Source organism: Daphnia pulicaria, unplaced genomic scaffold (genome assembly GCF_021234035.1).
Source record: "Daphnia pulicaria isolate SC F1-1A unplaced genomic scaffold, SC_F0-13Bv2 h1tg000098l, whole genome shotgun sequence".
In the NCBI taxonomy this organism is placed as follows: Eukaryota; Metazoa; Arthropoda; class Branchiopoda; order Diplostraca; family Daphniidae; genus Daphnia; species Daphnia pulicaria.
The window spans coordinates 7501-13127 of NW_025804806.1; the positions used below are offsets into that span (position 1 = coordinate 7501).

The 5627-nt window shown below is 49.2% G+C and overlaps 3 non-coding genes across 3 annotated transcripts in view; all 3 read right to left on the reverse strand.

Annotated features, from left to right (window-relative positions):
- LOC124318972 overlaps nt 1-525 on the reverse strand; it is a 4578-nt gene extending 4053 nt beyond the window's left edge. The window contains exon 1 of the ribosomal RNA XR_006912664.1: nt 1-525. This exon is cut by the window's left edge and continues 4053 nt beyond it. This is a non-coding gene — a ribosomal RNA (large subunit ribosomal RNA).
- Nucleotides 526-1166: 641 nt separating this feature from the next.
- LOC124318970 lies at nt 1167-1319 on the reverse strand. Its single transcript, XR_006912662.1, has one exon. It is a non-coding gene; the product is annotated as a 5.8S ribosomal RNA (ribosomal RNA).
- A 931-nt stretch (nt 1320-2250) lies between these two features.
- Nucleotides 2251-4545, reverse strand: LOC124318971. Its single transcript, XR_006912663.1, has one exon. It is a non-coding gene; the product is annotated as a small subunit ribosomal RNA (ribosomal RNA).
- Nucleotides 4546-5627: the final 1082 nt, after the last annotated feature.

The following is a 5627-nucleotide window of genomic DNA, read 5'->3' on the forward strand; positions in this document are numbered from 1 at the left end:
GGCAGTCTCCATGCAGCGTTAAGGGCATACAACCAAGTGCCGGGAGCGGGGACTTGTTCGACCTTCGAGGGCCCACCCGTTTAACCCCCTGAACGGTTTCACGCACTCTTGAACTCTCTCTTCAAAGTTCTTTTCAACTTTCCCTCGCGGTACTTGTTCGCTATCGGTCTCGTGGCGATATTTAGCCTTAGAAGGAGTTTACCTCCCGCTTAGGGCTGCACGCTCAAGCAACCCGACTCTTGGGAAGGGATCCGATGCACGGTCTCGGCTCGTCTTATCTACGGGCCTGACACCCTCTGTGGGTTGCTCGCCCCGTTCATGGAGACTTGGACGATAGATACCGGACAGACGCGCACGATCCTCCCGAACACCACATTCCTCGGCACCCGCTCAACCGGGCGCGAGGTTCGGTGCTGGGCTCATCCCTGTTCGCTCGCCGCTACTAAGGGAATCCTTGTTAGTTTCTTTTCCTCCGCTTACTGATATGCTTAAGTTCAGCGGGTAGTCTCATCTAAACTGAGGTCAGAATGAATTGTTTGTTTTCAAAAGGAGACAACACTTTATCTAGCTCGGCAGACTTTGGCGTTTTAAAGCCGGGAAAGATTGAATAATTGCCGGTTCAAATTTTTTTTTTTCGAAATAAAGCGAGTCTCTCGTTATTCGCAAAAATTAATTTACGAAAAGTGACAGGGCGTCCTGCGGCTTTTTGTATTGAAACAACGCGTCGTGCGCGAACCAAGCTTGCATAACGAGCGGTTAGAGTGAGTGATAATTCGCGGTGGTCGACACTTCGACACGCCCGGCGCACACACACAACTAAACTCGCGTTGAAGCGGTATATCGCGCACACGCAGCCGACACCTTGTTCGAGAAGATGTGTTTATTTCTAAAATTTTTTTTTGAGTTGGCTCAAAAATTTCCCATCTGTTTTGCCATCGAAAAAGGTTTCTTTTGAATAGAGAGGAAAAAAACAAAACAGGGCGAACCTTCTTTTATTTTTCCCCCTTTTTTGTATTTGAGGCATCGCGGACACTTAAGTCGCGCGGCACCCAGACGTTAGAGATTCGGGAGCTTTTATGCGGTCAGGCCGGGTGAAAAATAAATCTCGCCGCGACCCAACATGCAAAACCAAGACTGAAAAAATCTCTGTTCGTTCATCATTCGACCGACCCTCAGTCAGATGTGGCCCGAGCGAGAAGCTGGGCCGCCATTTACGTTCAAGATTTCGATGCTCCATGTGTTCTGCAGTTCGCATGGATTAGCGCACTTTGCTGCGCTCTTCATCGATCCACGAGCCTAGTGATCCACCGTTCAGGGTCGTATATAAAACGACATATTCGTTTTCTTCTCTCTTTTTCTCCAACCCGCCCAAGCAAATGAATGCGAGGGCGGAGAAAGAAAGCCAGAAAGAAAATGTTCCGATAAACACTCGTACTAGAATTTGGGTTTAGTGTGTTATTGTGATTTTGAATTCTTCCTACTTCATCGAGAGGGCGAAGGGCAAGCTTAAAAAACATTCGGTTTTCAACGGCATAGTGTCGGGCTTTGGAGTGTTAGTCTATACGACGCACACGCACGCAACCACGAGTATCTACGCCCGAAAAGAACGTCCAGAGTAAAGTCTCACACTTTCGTCCCCCACCGAGAATCAAAAAATCCCGAAGACGAAGAGAGAAACAAAAAAAAACAATTTCGATTGGGCGTATCCGCTTTAAACCACCGCGCATCAGAGCGCCTGATACCCGTTCAAAATCTTGATGTTTTTTTTTTTTTCCGACTCTCCATCCACCGAGTTTTTATTTTTCAAAGTGTTTGATTTAGGGACTAAGACTTTATAAAATCTCCTTTATTGTTCCTTCGGTACTCGCGGCCCAGGCGGGCTATCGTATTCTTCACTCTACTAACGTCAACACTGTGAGCGCCGCTAAAGGTCGAATGAATCTATAGAGACATTCACCATCGAAGCAGGAAGAATTTGCTCACGGCCATAGACCAAATCGAAAGACTTTGTGTTTTTTTTTGAGCCGAGAGGAAAGAAAAATCAATTTGAAAAGGCGAATCCGCTTTAAACCACCGCGCATCAGAGCGCCTGATACCCGTTCAAAATAAATGATTTTCTTCCGTCAACCCACACATAGTTCATACGATGTCTTACGCCGAAAGACTTTTGATGGGGTTTTTTTGTTTTGCAACTTTTAGTTGTTTCGTGCTCAACCAAAGCCATATGCGCAAAACATTTGTCTTGTTCGTTTATGATCCTTCCGCAGGTTCACCTACGGAAACCTTGTTACGACTTTTACTTCCTCTAAAGGATCAAGTTCGACCATCTTTCAGTCTCGCCGTTGGTAGGCACCGCACGGGCAGAGATTGCTCCCCACTCGACGGCACCCCGACAAGCCCGTCCGAAGGCCTCACTAAATCATTCAATCGGTAGTAGCGACGGGCGGTGTGTACAAAGGGCAGGGACGTAATCGACGCGGGCTAGTGACCCGCGCCTACTAGGGATTCCTGGTTCATGGGGATCATTGCAGTCCCCAATCCCAACCACGAAGGAGGTTCAGCGGTTACCCGGTCCTTTCGGACAGGGAGAGTGAAACACGCTGATTCCTTCAGTGTAGCGCGCGTGCGGCCCAGGACATCTAAGGGCATCACAGACCTGTTATTGCTCACTGTCACGCGGCTGGACGCCGCTTGTCCCTCTAAGAAGACTGCGTGACGGACGCGAGAGCAGAAGGTATCGCCGGGGATGACGACGACCGAATAACAATAGAGCCAGCCCCCGCGAGACATTCCCGACAAAGCCCCGCCATACCTCATCCGCCAGGCAACCAACCCGTGAAGGCCGTACACCCGACGAACAGAGCACAACGAAACCAAGCCGAGAGATTGCCTCACTAAAGGAACCAGTCCCACCGAGACCCGAATCGCCGCCACCTGATCCCGACGCCTCCGTACTCCCTTCGGTTTCAATTGATAAAACCCGTCACCTATTTAGCAGGCTAGAGTCTCGTTCGTTATCGGAATTAACCAGACAAATCGCTCCACCAACTAAGAACGGCCATGCACCACCACCCACCGAATCAAGAAAGAGCTCTCAATCTGTCAATCCTTCCAGTGTCCGGGCCTGGTGAGGTTTCCCGTGTTGAGTCAAATTAAGCCGCAGGCTCCACTCCTGGTGGTGCCCTTCCGTCAATTCCTTTAAGTTTCAGCTTTGCAACCATACTTCCCCCGGAACCCAAAGACTTTGGTTTCCCGGAAGCTGCCCGTCGAGTCATTGGAGTAACTCCGACGGATTGCTGGTTGGCATCGTTTATGGTTAGAACTAGGGCGGTATCTGATCGCCTTCGAACCTCTAACTTTCGTTCTTGATCAAGGAAAACATTCTTGGCAAATGCCTTCGCTGTTGTTCGTCTTGCGGCGGTCCAAGAATTTCACCTCTGTCGCCGCAGTACGAATGCCCCCGTCCGTCTCTATTGACCATTACCTCGGGTCCAAAAGTAAAAGACCAGCAAAATCGGACCGAGGTCCTATTCCATCATTCCATGCTGCGATATTCAGGCGTTGGGATACACCTGCTTTGAGCACTCTAATTTGTTCAAAGTAAACGTTGCCGGCCGCCCGAGACACCCGGTGAAGGGCACCCCGAACGATTGACTGGGTGGAGCGAATCGAGTCAACTACGACCAAAATTTAAAAAAGAACCCGAAAGAACTTTCCAACTCTGGCCGCAGATACAACAACGACGCACCGACCACCACTCCGGCGATGTTGTCCGACCGTGAAGAGAGTCGGGCTTTGACACCCGGGCTCCCAGAGCGTGAAACGCAACACCCTTGATTCAGAGCGGCGCCGCCCGGCCGAAGACAGACATCCGACTACGAGCTTTTTAACCGCAACAACTTTAATATACGCTATTGGAGCTGGAGTTACCGCGGCTGCTGGCACCAGACTTGCCCTCCAATGGTTCCTCGTTAAAGGATTTAAAGTGTACTCATTCCAATCACGGGGCCTCGGAAGAGTCCCGTATCGTTATTTTTCGTCACTACCTCCCCGTGCCGGGAGTGGGTAATTTGCGCGCCTGCTGCCTTCCTTGGATGTGGTAGCCGTTTCTCAGGCTCCCTCTCCGGAATCGAACCCCGATTCCCCGTTACCCGTTGCAACCATGGTAGGCGCGTAACCTACCATCGACAGTTGATAAGGCAGACATTTGAAAGATACGTCGCCGGCGCGAAGGCCGTGCGATCGGCGTGAAGTTATCCAGAGTCACCAAAATTGGTACGGTGCGCGAGCCCGAAAGCCCGGCCCCGACTGGTTTTGATCTAATAAAAGCACCTCTTCTGCGAGCCCGAAAGCCCGCAGTCGAGGCTCGAGTGCATGTATTAGCTCTAGAATTACCACAGTTATCCAAGTAGGATGGAGTGGATCTAAGGAACCATAACTGATTTATTGAGCCATTCGCGGTTTCGCCGTCTAGCGGCTTGTACTTAGACATGCATGGCTTAATCTTTGAGACAAGCATATGCTACTGGCAGGATCAACCAGGTATTTCGTGTATGTTTGTTTGATATGCATCCGGCGAGTTGCGGGTTTTTATTTCGCCCACGCATCACCAAACACACACCAAATCAACACGTTTTTCGTTTTTTTTCTTTTTCTTCGGAAACTAAAATTTTTGATCGCAACGCCTGGCGTGTCACAGCGAGTCCCAGTGAAGAGAAACACCGATCCGATCCGTTTGTTGGATTTTTTTCATTTCAATTTCCAAAGTCAAAGACCATTCAACGGTCTATGAGCCCAAAGTGAATCGGATTCATTCGACCGGTCTTGATATATTCATCAACTTTTTTTCCCGTATTACGGTTTTCGACGGTCATATGTGGCGTGCTGTATGCTCATAAGTCAAGCCTGCTTTACTAAGCTGACAAGCATACATCTTTTAAATTTTTGTGGGCTCAGAGTTTTATTTTTATTTTTCCACCGCCGAGGCACACTCTCGCATCACCCCGCACGACACACACACACACACACACCTCACCGCTCAGCGGTCACACGAGGCAGAATTTTCCGCAAAGACTTTCGAAGAGAAAGAGAAAACTCGGAACAACCGCGGTCAGAGGCCAGCATAGAGGCATCGTATAGAAAGTCATGGGCGGAAAAAAACAAATCATTTCAAGTCGAGACAAGCAACCAGACTACCCCTATAAAAGTGCGCAATTCTTTAAGAGTTCACCGAAGAATGACCGAGATCAAGTATGCACGAAACGAACATATTCCAAGGGCAGCTGAATAAGCGATTCTGCGCCGAAGCGCGAGAAAAGCAAGCGGTACACCGATGGGGATCGTTTTTTTTATCGTGTTAGATTCGTTGTTGTCAAGCAAGGATTCTCAAAATGTTTTTTGCATTGCACCCAAGTTTCGTACTGATTACTTGTCGCAGACCGGTGACTGTCAAAAAAAAATTTTTTACGTTTTTTCTTGAGAGGTCACTGCCTACACACAACTCCGGGCGGGCCGTACACTCACAGCCGTTTGAATTCTCCCTTCGTGTGTCATGGCCATAACTGAGCGTACATCTTACCGGGCGCCGAGTTGATCTGGCTTGTTCGATGAACGTTCGGGATACGTAC